Below are 14,100 nucleotides of genomic sequence, written 5' to 3' on the forward strand. Positions count from 1 at the left end.
AAAGGTGGAGATTGGTAGAGGAACTTTCGAAATTAATCAAATGGAAGCTATCGTTAGATACCCATTCACTCTCTGGCACAACTTAAAAGATTCCTCCCTTCTCCTCATAAGATACAATTATATAACAGCAGGCTCTGGCACAATAAATCCTTGAAAAGAAGAGACCAGAACATAGGCAGAAGTAAAATGCATCACAGCTTTGTTGGTGAAGCTAATGACTTCCCTTTAGACAAAAATTTCCAAGGAAGGATAACCTACAAGCGTGACAAAAAATTGCAACCATGAATGGATGGAGCCATTGTCATAGTTCCAAGTCTTGGATGCTTTTAGTACAGGAGTAGGAGGTAGAACAGTTTGCCTGAATGCCAATATATTGTGAGAGGGAGGAACTCTCATGGTTCGACTCACTGTCTACAACTCACGCATGAATTAAGATGCAACTATAATAAAAATATGAGCTTCCAGCTGAGATAATTAAGAATATAAAGACAGACCATGAGATGCAATGAATTTCTCAACTTGTTGGATGTATCACCATTTACTCTGCGACAGTTCAGTCTGATCTCCCCTTGCTGTCCTGCGAGCACACCCACATTTCCAAGTTTGATCAAGGACTCTAAAAGTGTCTCCTGACAAATTTTGGATCGTTGGCATATTACGCAGCTAATCTACCTGTGAGATCAGCGAAAGCCAACTCTTGGTCTAGCTTTAGAATTGCCTTCTTATTAAGCACGCCAAGATAAAATGAGTTGTCTAGAGTAAAAGGAGTGGAGGAAACTTGACACAGGGAGACTTTTGGGTCTTTGGTTATGTTTGCAAGTTCTACAACATGCGGAGGGCATATCTGTTTGAGAGTTTCGAGCAAGCTTGGTTCAATCTGTGGATCAGCTGACTCAGTGTCCCTGAAGTTGTAAAGCCGATCGGTGAAGAATCCACAGCGACAGATTCCAACACTATGAGCACCTAAATTTGAAAAGGGAAAAAAAAACAGAATCAGCCAAACTATGTTATTTTATAGAAAGATGATGATCATGCATGCAAAGTGTTTCATGCAGGACTCCTTTGTGTTATGAACTTCAATTTTTCTCAAAAATCTGACGGCCACAGAATCCAAAACTTTTCATCAACTCCAAATTTGAGGAACAGAGAAAGGTTAATGTGTATGCAGAATTGCCTCCAATAAAAATGAAAAAAAAAAAAAAGTGCAATGCAGAATGGATGGCTTTGGAAGCAGAATGAGACAAGCTACAATCCTGCTTTTTTTCATTCTTTCATCACCATACATAATGCTTAACTACTCTTCCTGCACTTGTAAATCTACAGTTTAAAAATTTTTCTCACAGTTCTATTTAAATGTTTTCCTGACAGGAACTCTAATAACAGTATACATAAAATCTACCGGGGAAGATTGTGATCAAAATAAAAATTGACAGTTAATAAATCCAAGGGTTATAGAACAATATGCCATGTCTCATGACTTGAGAACTTCACAAAAAGCATAACTGCATGATATATATAATAACTATGTAATAAAATGTGCAACCAGAATTGACTCCATGATGATGGTTATGATGCCTTTATCACAGATTGAAAAACCAATACAACTGAAGGACTATAGTTCAAATCCTGGGTATTGCTATTAAAAATCGAAAAAAAAAAAAATCAAGCCAATCAAAAGATTGTTGATGAATCATACAGGCAAAAATATCATAAATTAATCAAGCTCTTCATTGAAATGATGAAAACATAATAAAAAGAGATAGATAAAGCCAATTCCAATCATACATGTATGGGACCTGCAAGCAAGAATGGAATCAAGCTATTCATACACCTCAAGGTATTACAGTGCAAGGAAAGTTGGATTAACATCTGTTAACATATCCAAGGTATCACATTTTTCGAGAAAATCTCGGGGTTTTATATTATAGGCTTGAAACAAAAAAGTGCGCATCACAACCTTAAATCAGATCTACCTGTAAGCAACCTAAAACCATAATCTACCCTACTCTATCAACGTAAACCATGTTCTATGGCAAACTACTGAACTACTTACAATGAGGTCAATTTACCTAGCAGTGTAGTGAGATCCCACAAGTCAAGATTTATGCTTTTGAAGGCATCTAGTGCTTCTTGAACGGAGAAAGTGGGACTTGGTAAGTGAACATCTTCCATTCTAGAAATCATCCCGTCCCTCCTCCCAGTAGGAAGAGCATACGCGGCTCCCCCTGATAGCGCCACCGCATCCCTTGTGGCTAGCGCTAGCATATCGGCACACGATACGACCCCCCTGCATTCCTTCTCTAGCTCAGCCTTTATGCCATCTATCACATCAAATGTTCTTAGTGTTAGATTTGGAGGAGCCTCTCTCACATCTCGACCCCAACACCCGAATCGGATATGTGATGGCCGTACACTCCTTAGAGCAAGTCCTAAAGAATATGCAAGGCCAAAATAAATCATTACAACCTTAACATTCATAACAATTAATTTCAGTAATAATTCTAAAATCTTACATAATTTCAATTTAAATTTCTTCAATTCTCTGATCAAGTACTGTGACACTCTATTTATCCTTCTGCTCACCCGTAAATTCAAGCCATAGCCAATCATGAACGTCCTGTAACTCTGAGAAGAAAAGAAAATGAAGGGGTGTGAGCTTTACAGCCCAGTAAGAATTTCCATATCACACCAATATAATAATATAATCTAAAAATAATGATAGGCAATAACACATAAAAAGTCGATGTTCACTGTCCAGAATACTGCAAGCATTTATAGATTATCTGTTTTATCAAAAGAGATGCATCATCATATGTTAAATAAGTGAAACAATTTTATTCAACGATTGTTTCATGACTTATCTTTCCATTTTCTTCTATTATCACATCATCTTTAATCCTTTTTCTTTTTGGCTTTAGCTTTAGCTTTGGCTTTGGCTTTGGCTTTGGACTACCAAGATCATGCGACGATCTTTTATTTAGATCGATTTCTGTGATCTTCCTCGGATCGAAATATTCATGATCTTTCTCGGATCAAAGTGGCCATGATCTTTCTCGGATCAAATTATTCATGATCTTTCTCGGATCAGATTCTTCATGATCTTTCTCGGATCATATTCTCCCACACATAAGCCTGTAGGGGCTGTCCCAAGCATAAGCTCCTGGCAAGCTATTCCACATGACAAGGTCAGTCCAAACCATATTTCTCTTTCTCTTTATTTTTCATGAAACTATAATATTTGACTTCATTAATCAATTCAAATTTTACAGTGTAATAAATATGTCATACCCATATAATCATGCCATCAATCGCTGATACATATATATTGATATAACATACTCATACTCAAAATCACATAAATAAATAACAGTGTCTCAGATATAACAAATTCATCGATCTCAAATCCAACGATGCAAAATCAAGGAGATAAAACCAATGGTAAAATAACATATATATTGATGATCACGTACAGAGATTCTTACCTTTATCGGTGACTGATCCAAGCACAAAAATCAATGTTCTTCTTTGATTTATGAATTTTTTAACAAAATATTTCACTCGATATCATTTGCAGACAACCATCTCTTCATAACCCTGATCAAATATAAAGATCATATATGGAGAAAATTACCGATAATCGATCTTAATAACACAGATCGAGGACCTCTCTTAGGATTAATCAAAATTAAGATTTGTTTAAGCATCTAGATCTTCCACTGATCCATAAGACTTCTAGAGAGAGAAAATCCATGAAGAGAGAGAAAATTCTAGAGAGAGAAAGTAGAGAGAGAAAGTGGAGAGAGAAACTTTCGTATCCTTCCGATGAGGCAGTCATGATCGAGATCATCAGAGGTCCTATCAGGGTGACTCAATATGAATCAAGTGTTACAAATTTCGAATAGGATCAGACTGGGATCAGATCTACCGCACGAATTTTGGAGTAATTTCAAATCATCATATTTTTAATTCAAATATATTCAAGGGTCTGTAATGCAATCAGAGAGAGAGTAGAAAGATTCTAGAGAGATAAAATCCACAAAAAGAGAGAAAGATCTAGAGAGAGAAAATAGAGAGAGAATCTAGAGAGAGAAAATATAGAGAGAGGAGAGAAAAAATTTTTCTCTCTTCTTCTTCTTTTTATTTTATTTTATTTTTATTTTTCTCTTTATCTTTTTTTTTCTTTCTTTTTCTTTTTCTTTTTTCTTTTCTTTTTCTTTTTCTTCTTCTTCTTCTTTTCTTCTTCTTCCCGCGGCCTCCCTTGGCTGAAACAGGGAAAGACCGTGAGGTCCCCCCCCCCGTGGCTCAGGCTCTGATGGCTTGGCTAGAGATCCGACAACGGCCGGCGATGGGGTTCGGCCGGCGGTGGCCAGCAGCGGACGGCCGGCAGCTCTTTTTTTTTTTTTGAAAAACAGAGGATCTTCTTGTTCATGGATTTTCCGACGATCCTAACGGCTGGCGAGGAGTCTAAAATCATGGGAAGAAAGAGAAGAGGGAGAGGAAGAAAGATTGAACCTTACCTGAACTCCGGTGGCCTCTTCGACCTTCAATTTTCGACGAACACGAGAAGAGGCTGTCGCGGCTTCTACGGAGAAAAGGAGAGGAATCGGGCTCGACGGTCGCCGGTGGAGGCTCGTGAGGGAGAGGAGAGTCTTATTTATAGAGAATCCTAGAGTTCTAAGAGGCCTAGAGTTCTTCTCCGATCGGGATTCATCGGAGAAGAAGACTCCCTTTGGGAGTCTCCTTCCGTCCCTTTTTTTTTTTTTTTTAAATCTGGGTTATTACAGCCTCCTTCTCTGCTATGTTATCATCAGTGCTGTCGAGAAGAACTGAAGCATCGCAGCCCTATTGCAGCAACATGGACGCTGACCAATCACAATCCATCAAAGAAAAAGGTGGATGATAAGCTAAAGAAACGAGGAAACATATGATACGAGAAGTTAACATACTCTAACAAAACAATCATGGAAGTATAGGCGAAGTAGGCCAGCAGGGACTGATGGGTCTTGCTGGAAATGCCTTCTGACCACTTGACTAACTATGAGTTCAGCTCTGGGGCATGAGTTTCTATAGAAGTGGATTTCTAGAGAGAGAGTAGTGGTGAGAAGATGGGCTAATAGGAGAGCTATGGCGACAGCAGCCATTTGAGAGCAGGCCGTTCTGTGCTGCGATTTGGTTAGGAAGATGGTGAGTGCTACGAAGAGAGGCGTGAGAGCCTTTTATGGGTGGTAGAGGACTTCATCAACTCGATGTGATTCTCTGGAAGTTGTGGGAGGTGGATTGCTTACTCTTCACTTCTGTGCTTCTTGGGATTCTAGAGCCAGTTCAGTGCTGGGAGAAGGTGCCCACATGGTTTTATGAATCCGATCGCGCTCGTTCATTCTAGGCTATGCAGCAATAATTATAGTGAGAGTTTTAACCTTTGTTTCAATTTTTATTCTTTTTCAAATGAGAAATTGTGGGGAGTGGCCGGGTTTGGCATGCCTTTGCCAGTGCATTGATAGAGAACTCCACTTGCACGTAATTAATCTGCCTAATTAAGATATTGTGATTTTTCATCACGGAAGGATAGTAAGGTATTAATTTAACATAGTAGATGCTTTGATGAGATGGCTTTACATACGCACTGCGAATTCTAAGTCTACAAAAATATCAATGTACTGACCTAGAAAGATAACGCCCGTCCTTGTTATTGTATTTTTATGTGATGGTTGTTCCATCAGCAAAGATACTTCTAAGTCTTCCGCTAACCAGAATCTGAGCGCTCCAAAAAAACTAGAATCTTTGAAGGAACGACCTGCGTTGATGCCTATATATATCTTGAACAAGAGCTTGCGCGAATGCCACTTTCATAAGATTCTCTCCCGCTCGCTTTCATTATATTGTCCTATGTAATATGTTCCTCATTTCATTCTTTCGATCAACTTAATTTTGGTGGTTCATCCACTTTTTGCAGTAAAGAAAAACGAAAATTTCGGACAAAAACGTTGGATGAACCATTCTTTTTCATTCTGTAAAATGTGAAATGTGAAAGAACCAAAACTATCATCTTTCAAGCAAAAAAAAAAAAAAAAAAAGCAACTTTATCATATGGGACTAATGCAAACGCCTCGGCTTTCTTCTTTTTTTTTTTTTTTGAGTAAAACACCAAGGCAAACATCTAGGTTTAACTTCTCTCGTTCCATAGTTATGTGATGCATACAAGATTGATTTCTCTTGGACTCAAATCCTATCCTCTACACGCCCCTACTTAAGTTTTCACTCACATGCACTGCAGATGCCGCAGGCTACCCGCTAAAATTGACCATTCTACCTTTGATTTCCATTTTTTCCGAAAATTCTTGATGGTAGGGATTTTGCCATGGTACTCCAAAGCCCTTTTTATTTTTTTTATTATTTATTTTTTTCGACTATTCTGTCTGTTGGGTATAAAGTACCCCCGGTCGAAGTTTATAAAAGACCGATCCCTCCAGGGCTCTTCCGGCTCCCGACCTTATGTGTGGCATCTTTCCGAACCTCCTCAACCATCCAGACTTCTTTGACAATGAACTTCTGCATTCATCCACTGGGCTACCCCAAAGGCCCTCAGGTCTCCACTGTTAGCCGACCTTCTACAGCAACCGACTACCCCTGAACTTCTTTCGAACTTCATCAGCATCCGAGCTTCCCCGACAATGAGATTTCTACAGTAACCAGACTTTACCCAAGTTTCTACGGCGATCGACCGCCTCCCGGATCCTAATCGAGCTCCCGCGAGAGCCGAACTTCTGCTACGAACGGTCTACTCCGAACTCCTACAGCGGGCTGTCTACCCCAGATATCTACTGTAGACTCCAGTCGAGCTATTCCGTAGCGAGTGGGCACTGGACGAACTTCTACAGTGGGACACTACTCCGAGCTTCCACGATAACTGGTCCTCGTCCGAGCTCCTACAATAAACGGTCCCCTTTCGATCTCTCACGAGAATCGAAGCCCGTCCGAACTTCTCCAACGGATGGATTCCAAACGAGCTTCTATGACGGACGAGCTCCAGCAACTGGGTCCCTGCGATAGCTGATCGCCTCCGATATCTGCCGAGCCTCCCCAGCGCTTTTCGAAGTCCATCGCCGGCCGACCTCCTACCGGCTCCCCATAAAATTGGACTTCCCCGACGGACGATCTTCGGATGAACTTCTACATCAGATAAATCTCAGACGGACTTCCCTAGCGATCGGACTTCTCCGAACTTCGTCAACAAAAAAATCTCCATCCGAGCTCCTACAGCAGGTGACTCCCGCCTGAAAGGTCAGCACTCGAAGCATCCGACAACAGTAGATTCGTCAGCGACCTCGGAACATCCGAGCCTCTCCTAGAACGATGATGTAAAGAGTCATTCTGCTCCATCAGGCATCCCAGCCGAGCTCCACTCTCTGTAACGGATTCTATGCAGCTCCACCACTCTCTGACAAATGCCGACAACGGACACCACTTCACTCTCCGCAACAAGCTCCACGTGGCCCTGAACGACCCCTGACGCCACTACTCTCCGTAATAAACTCCATGCAGCTCTGAGCGGTCCACTACCAGACGGTTACAGACGTCGCTGTCAGTCAGTTACGCCCTCCGTCTATGAATAAGGACCCCTAGATATGTTCTTCTCTAAACTGGTAACTCTATCTCGAAATTCTGTCAAAATTTTCGCTCGAGCACTCCATTTCTGTTGAAGCAGAGTACTGACTTGAGCATCGGAGGGTCTTACTGGAGCACCCCCAACTCCTGTGTAGACTTTCTTTGCAGGTCCCGACGGTGGCTGCGGTTATCCCAGCTCCAGCTTCTCCGACTCCGACAGAATTCTGCACCAACATAATTCCTCTAGCACGAATTGGCGCTAGAGAAAGGGCGGCGTGTGTCTTTGCAGTACCCTTGTTCTTAAAGGAGTACTCAACGGGACTGATTTCGATCATCTTCTCTGACATCCTCTTCTCCTTCTTCTACTAGATCTTCACCCGATGCCTCCCCACAGAGCATCCACCAGGCGATCCACGGCCTCCGCGGCCAAATCTTAGGCTCCGACCTCACCTCCAGTTTCCCAAGCTCCTCCTTCTCCTCCGACAACGGCGGTCGGCGCAGAGTAATTCGACCTGCTGGTTCAGTAGGTCAGAGGCCTCACTGAAGCGGTGCAGGCCATGCAACAGCAACAACAGTAGCAAGCATCGGTGCGGTTGAAGAGAATGTCGTCGGAATTTCAAAATTCGACGGTAGGGTGGGCCACTTGGGCCAGTCGCCCCGTCTTTCCCAGAAAGACAAATCTGAGGGTGGAGAGCCCTCAGTCCGATCATGATTCTACTCCCGGAGGATCTCTACCTTCATTCTACCCGAAGACCCTCGAGACCCATAGTCGAGAGGACTTTCTGGATCGAAGGCTCCAAGAGATGAACCGGCGGATCGAAGAACTCCGCCACACTCCCCCTACTTATGGTGAGGACATCTGTACTGACCCTCCCTTCTCTCAAATGATCATGCAGGAACCGATCCAGCCAAACTTCAAGCTCCCCCAATTCGAAAGCTATGACGGGACCTCAGATCCGGTCGGCCACCTAGAGGCCTTCTGGACAATGATGCTGCTCCATGGCGTGCCAGACGCCATTCTGTACCGAGCTTTTCCATCCACCCTGAAGGGAGCAGCAAGGAACTGGTACTCGACGTTGAAGTCGGGTACCATCTTTTCCTTTGATTAGATGAGCCACCAGTTCGCGGCTCATTTTGTTAGCAGCCGACGTCTCCGGAGAGGTTCAGAGTCCCTCATCAACATCAAGCAAAGGGAGGAGAAATCCATCTGGGCTTATGTCAACCGTTTCAACGTCATTGCGTTGGAGGTCCGAAACTTGGATCAATCGATCGCGATGGCCGCTCTGAAAGGCGGCTTTCAGAAGAACGACCTTCTGTTCTCTTTGGAAAAGAAGTACCCCAGAGATTTTATCGATTTATTAGCTCGGGCTGAAGGATATGCCCGAGCAGAAGAAGCCTTTAAGATGAAGGACGAGGAGATCACGAGAGAACGGCAGGTGGGAGACTCGAGCAAGTCCGCAGTTGAAAAAGGGCTGAGTGAAGCTCAGCCACGCTCTCGAACTCCTCCCGGGCACAGGCACGCCCGAACTCCTCCTCGAGCTCGTAAACAGAGAAGCCCAGACCATCGAGTTCGACGAGGCTCTCCTCCCGGGAGATTCCACAGCTACGCCCCTCTCAACGCATCGAAAACTCAAGTGCTGATGGAGGTTAGGGAGCAGCTCCCTAGGTCAGAGAGGATGCGCTCGCATCCCGAAAAATGCAACATGAACAAATTCTGCCTCTATCATCGTGACCATGGCCACGATACGGAGGAGTGTATTCAGCTCCGAGACGAGATCGAGGAGCTCATCAGATGAGGTCGGCTCGATAGATTCATTCGATGCCGACCTGAAGGAAGGGAAGATCGGTCTAGGGCCCTGCCGCAGTCGGAACCACCAAGGAGGGAGGAGCAGCCAGAAGATCGGCCCCCAATTGGGATTATCAACTCCATCTCGGGAGGACCCCGATGGGGAGCAGACCTTCCACAGTTATAGGGTTTGAAAAATCTATGAATGTATTACCAACAACTTTGCCCTGAATAAAAATTCTCTTCATATTTATGCATTCTTTCTTTTGGTATGAGCTTATAACGACGGGAGATAACTCCCCCATACAAACAAAATTAAGCGTGTTAGGAACAGGAGGAGAACCTCGTCCTAACATGAGCAAAGTCGAAGGTCCGATTTCTTAAAGATCGGATGGGGGGAGAGGCCCTTACAACGGTCCTTATGTGCCCCCACAGCCTTGTTAGGAACAGGAGGAGAACCTCGTCCTAACATGAGCAAAGCCGAAGGCCCGATTTCTTAAAGATCGGATGGGGGGAGAGGCCCTTACAACGGTCTTTATGTGCCCCCACAGCCTTATTAGGAATCAGAGGAGAACCTCGTCCTAACATGAGCAAAGTCGAAGGCCCGATTTCTTAAAGATTGGATGGGGGGAGAGACCCTTACAACGGCCCTTATGTGCCCCTACAGCCTTGTTAGGAACATGAGGAGAACCTTGTCCTAACATGAGCAAAGTCGAAGGCTCGATTTTCTAAAGATCGGATGGAGGGAGAGGCCCTCACAACGGCCCTTATGTGCCCCCACAGTCTTGTTAGAAACAGGAGGAGAACCTCGTCCTGACACGAGCTGAAACCGACTATCGGGAATAAGGGGAGGACCTCGTCCCAACGTAAACAAAGACTCGGTTGATCGACAAGGAGGAAAGCTTTCTCAATGACTCCTCCACACTCTCACAACCCCATCAAGAGCAGAGGGAAGATCCTCACTCAAACACAGAAGAAAAAGGAAGATGAAAAGAAAAAGCGACGAACTACACCGACGATAGGTGAAAAACGAACTACATCAAAGGCACAAGGGACCTCATCTCGACGAGAGAGAAAATCTTTGTCGAAAATCTCTAGTCCCTAAGGGCAAATCGATACGGCGACGATCAGAAACCTTCAAACTACGTCGGCAACGAACAAGACGGAAGACAAAAAAAGTTCGGTGAACGACGACTCAAAGTAAGAATCGACGAGGGATTACAAACTACGTCGACGCCAAACAAGATGGAAGACAAATGGAGTTTGGTAAACAACCATTTAATACCAGAATGGATAAGGTAATAGACAATTTTATTTTCATTTTGTTGGTGAGGTACACGTTACAAAGCCTTAAAGATCAAAAAATAAAAAAAAAAAAAGAAGACAAAGAGGCTCTAAGGAAGCTCAGTTTCTTCCGACTTCGAGCTCTCGGTTTCGGTCCTTGCTGTGGATTACCTTAAATTTTTGACTTCCTCTTCTAGTTTCATCTTTTTCAGCAGTATATCCTGGAACATTCGGTGGAACCACCGGTGCTCGTTCTCTGACTCTCGAAGCCTCCTCCTCAAGACCTCAGACTCCACCTCAGCATCCTTGACTGCCTGCTGCTCGTGGACCAGCTGAACTTTCAACCATCGTAATTCGACTTCCTCCCGCCCAAGGGCTACAGACAGTTCTGCCATAGTCTCCCTCAAGGAGCAAAGCTCATCAGAACCTTGTGCAGGGACAGGCTGGACTCTCTCGGACAGCCACCTCTGAAGGCGGGCAACTTCGTCAGTCGTCGTTTGGAGCCTCCTTCGGTAGTCCTCTACTTGTCTGCTCCAGCCGACTCGATAGGCGTCGTAAGTCATCTCGGTGTCCTGCAGCTATTTTTGAAGGTCGGAGAACCTCTTCGACCAGTCTTGGTCGCGGTCAGTCTGGACTGTGAGCCGGGACAAGCTTTCTTCCAACCGATCGATCTTCTCCCGTGCGGCCGCCAGCTCGACTTTAAGGGAGCTGATCTTAGAAGCCTGAGTCCAAGACCGGTCGCTGGCACATTTTCAGAGTTCCTCAAGCTCCGTAATGAAGTCGGCTTTCCTTTTGGTGTATTCCATGAAACTTTTCTTGTGGAGGTCCCGAAAGTGAGTAGCCTTCGCGGTGGCCTCGAATGGCTCTCCTTCAGCTAGTGAAGTTCGTCTTCCAGCTTCTTGGATTTTCTTGTCAACTGACGAACTTTTCTTTGGAGGTCTTGTATCATCGACTTCAAGAAAATATCCTCCGACAAGGGAAGAGCTTCGGCAGGACACTATCGTTGGAGGACAAGAGCGCCACGACTCAAATTAATGCAAGAAGACAAAAAGAAGGAAAAGAATACAAAAAAAAGGAGGAGGGACCCTCCGTAAAGACAAATCCGACTTTATTGATCAAATAAATTTCCAGTACAAGAGAATGAAAAAAAAATCATCACAAAGGAAAAAATACAAAACTAGAGGTTTCGGACCTCTGGGGCAGAAGTAGAGGGGGTCGGTGTCCCTGGAAGATCGTCAGCGGTGGCCACGGCAGTCGACGAGGTCCTGGCTGGAAGAGGACCGGCAGCGACTTCGGATGGTTCGGCTTCATCATTGGATGCCTCATTCAGGAAGCCGAGATCCAACTCAGAAAACCTCCCAGCCACCTTCTCTTGGCAGAGCTCGAACCCCTTGATTAAGGCATCCTGGCCGAACTGGACCTTCAGATCCTCCATCTCGGGGGAGGCTTTGAACTCCTCCACTGCTCGAGCCCTTGCCTTCAAGACCAGAGATGAAATCCATACTTTCAACTCGAAAATCTGCTCCTTCAACTCGGAGACCTGTGCCCTTAAAGCGGAGACCTCGGCCTCAGCCTTTCCTCTCTCCTCCTCCAAGGCAGTCCTCAGATCGGACGAGGTTTGTCCCTCCTTTTTCAGTGCCTCTTGGAGGCTTAGGACCTCGGTGATCTTCTCCTCAAGGCGGGCGGCCCCGGCTAGGCGACCTTCTTCTGCCCGAGCTGCCTCCTTCTTGGCGATCTTCGCCGCCTCGATGTTGGCGACGAGCTGGTGCCCAATCTGCAAGAAAGATCGGGGAGTCGACATAAGGGCTGAAGAATAAATTAAAGAAGCAAGAAGAAGGAAAAGGATGACTTAACCTACTTCGAGAAAAAATCTCAGAGAGTCCCAGACCCACAGCTCGGGATCGACGAGGACGATCCTCTCAACTACCTCGGACAGAATGCACCCTTCAACCAGCCTCTTTATTAAGTCCTTGTTATTGAAGGAATTTTCCCCCAGGTCTTCCTCGGAGCCGTCAGCCCCCTCGACGGCAACCCTGCGACTGCGACTCCTCCGGACTAGGGTCTTCTTTCTCCTCCTCCCTTCGGCCCTGGATGCCCCCTCGGGACGAACCTCCGAAATGGGACCCTCGGCCGGGGGGCTCTATGAAGGGGCTCGGGCGACTTCGAGTTCGACGTCGGAAGGGGCTTCGACGGCGACGGGCATCGGAGCAGGCACGACCGAGCTTGTCTCTTCTGTCCTGACTTTCTTCACCGACCCCGAAGTTGAGGCGTCTTTTCTCTTGTGGGTCTTGAGACTCTGGGCTAACCTCTGAGCCACGCTTGCATCCATGTCTGCGATAAAAAAAAATTAGCATGGCTCCGAAATGGAACAAGAAGAAGGGGAAGCAAAAAAAAAAAAAAGAGAAGAAAAAAAAAGAGGGAGAGATACCGGCAGGGTTAAGGGGGCTCAGGCCGACAGTGAACAAAAGTTGTTCCCTCAGAAGGTCGGAGAGGAGGGGGGCTTGATAGGTCTCGAGCTTTTTGGAGGCCTCGAGGTTGTCCCTTTCCAAGGTAGAAGCCCGGCCGACAGAATCCCTCAGGGAGCCCCAAGGGAGTAATCCTAGCTCCAAGGTCGGGCATCGGACATTGAAGAACTTCTCCTTCCAGTTATGGACAGAAGAGGGGGCACATTTCAGCAACCCCTTTCTACCGAACTGAGAGAAAAAGTACCACCAATCCTTTATCGAGGGATGGTGCTTGAAGGTGTAGAAGTTTCTAAACAAAAAAAGAGTCGGTCGAACTTCGGCTAAACTACAAAGAGAAAGAAACCCTATCAAAAACCTAAAGGAGTTCGGCACGACGGAAACTAGAGAAATCTACAGAAAACGAAAGAGAGCAACGATAAAGGACGGCAGCGGAAGCTGAAATTCGGTACGAAAGGCCTCCTGGTACAGACAGAAGCGGCCGGGAGGAGGGGCGCTAGCCCGATCAGATGGTCCGGGAAGCTCCAGCTCGTACTCCGGAGGAACCCCATACTGAATCCTTATCAGTGAGAGTTCATTCGGAGTCAAGGAGCTGGGGATGGTGTCCGGTGAAAAGGCCAGACAGGGTTCGATCCTAGCTATGGGTTCGTCTATGATACCAGTACTATGGAGAACTGGGGCTGACGAACTCCTAGAACTGCTGGAAGAGGATATTTTGGATCAAATGGAAGCCACAAAAATCTCAGAAAATCGAAAAAAATAGCAAATAGGTCTCCGAGAAAGCTAAATGAACAGAATACGAAGAAAAAAAGATGAAAAAATGTCAGGAAGTTTCAGAACTGACCTAGATTGACCCCAAGAGTGCAGGGAGACGGCAAGGATGATGGAGGTCGATCCGGAGGATGCCTAAGATCGAAAAGGATGCTAAAGGAAACTGAAGCTCTCGGGGAAGAAGAGGGAAAC

At 45.4% G+C, this 14,100-nt stretch overlaps 1 pseudogene; it reads right to left on the reverse strand.

Moving 5' to 3' along the window:
* Positions 1–191: 191 nt before the first annotated feature.
* Positions 192–5,141, reverse strand: LOC140855334 (peroxidase 57-like; annotated as a pseudogene).
* Between the last annotated feature and the right edge of the window lie 8,959 nt (positions 5,142–14,100).

The sequence above is a fragment of the Elaeis guineensis genome, chromosome 2 (genome assembly GCF_000442705.2).
Source record: "Elaeis guineensis isolate ETL-2024a chromosome 2, EG11, whole genome shotgun sequence".
NCBI lineage: Eukaryota > Viridiplantae > Streptophyta > Magnoliopsida > Arecales > Arecaceae > Elaeis > Elaeis guineensis.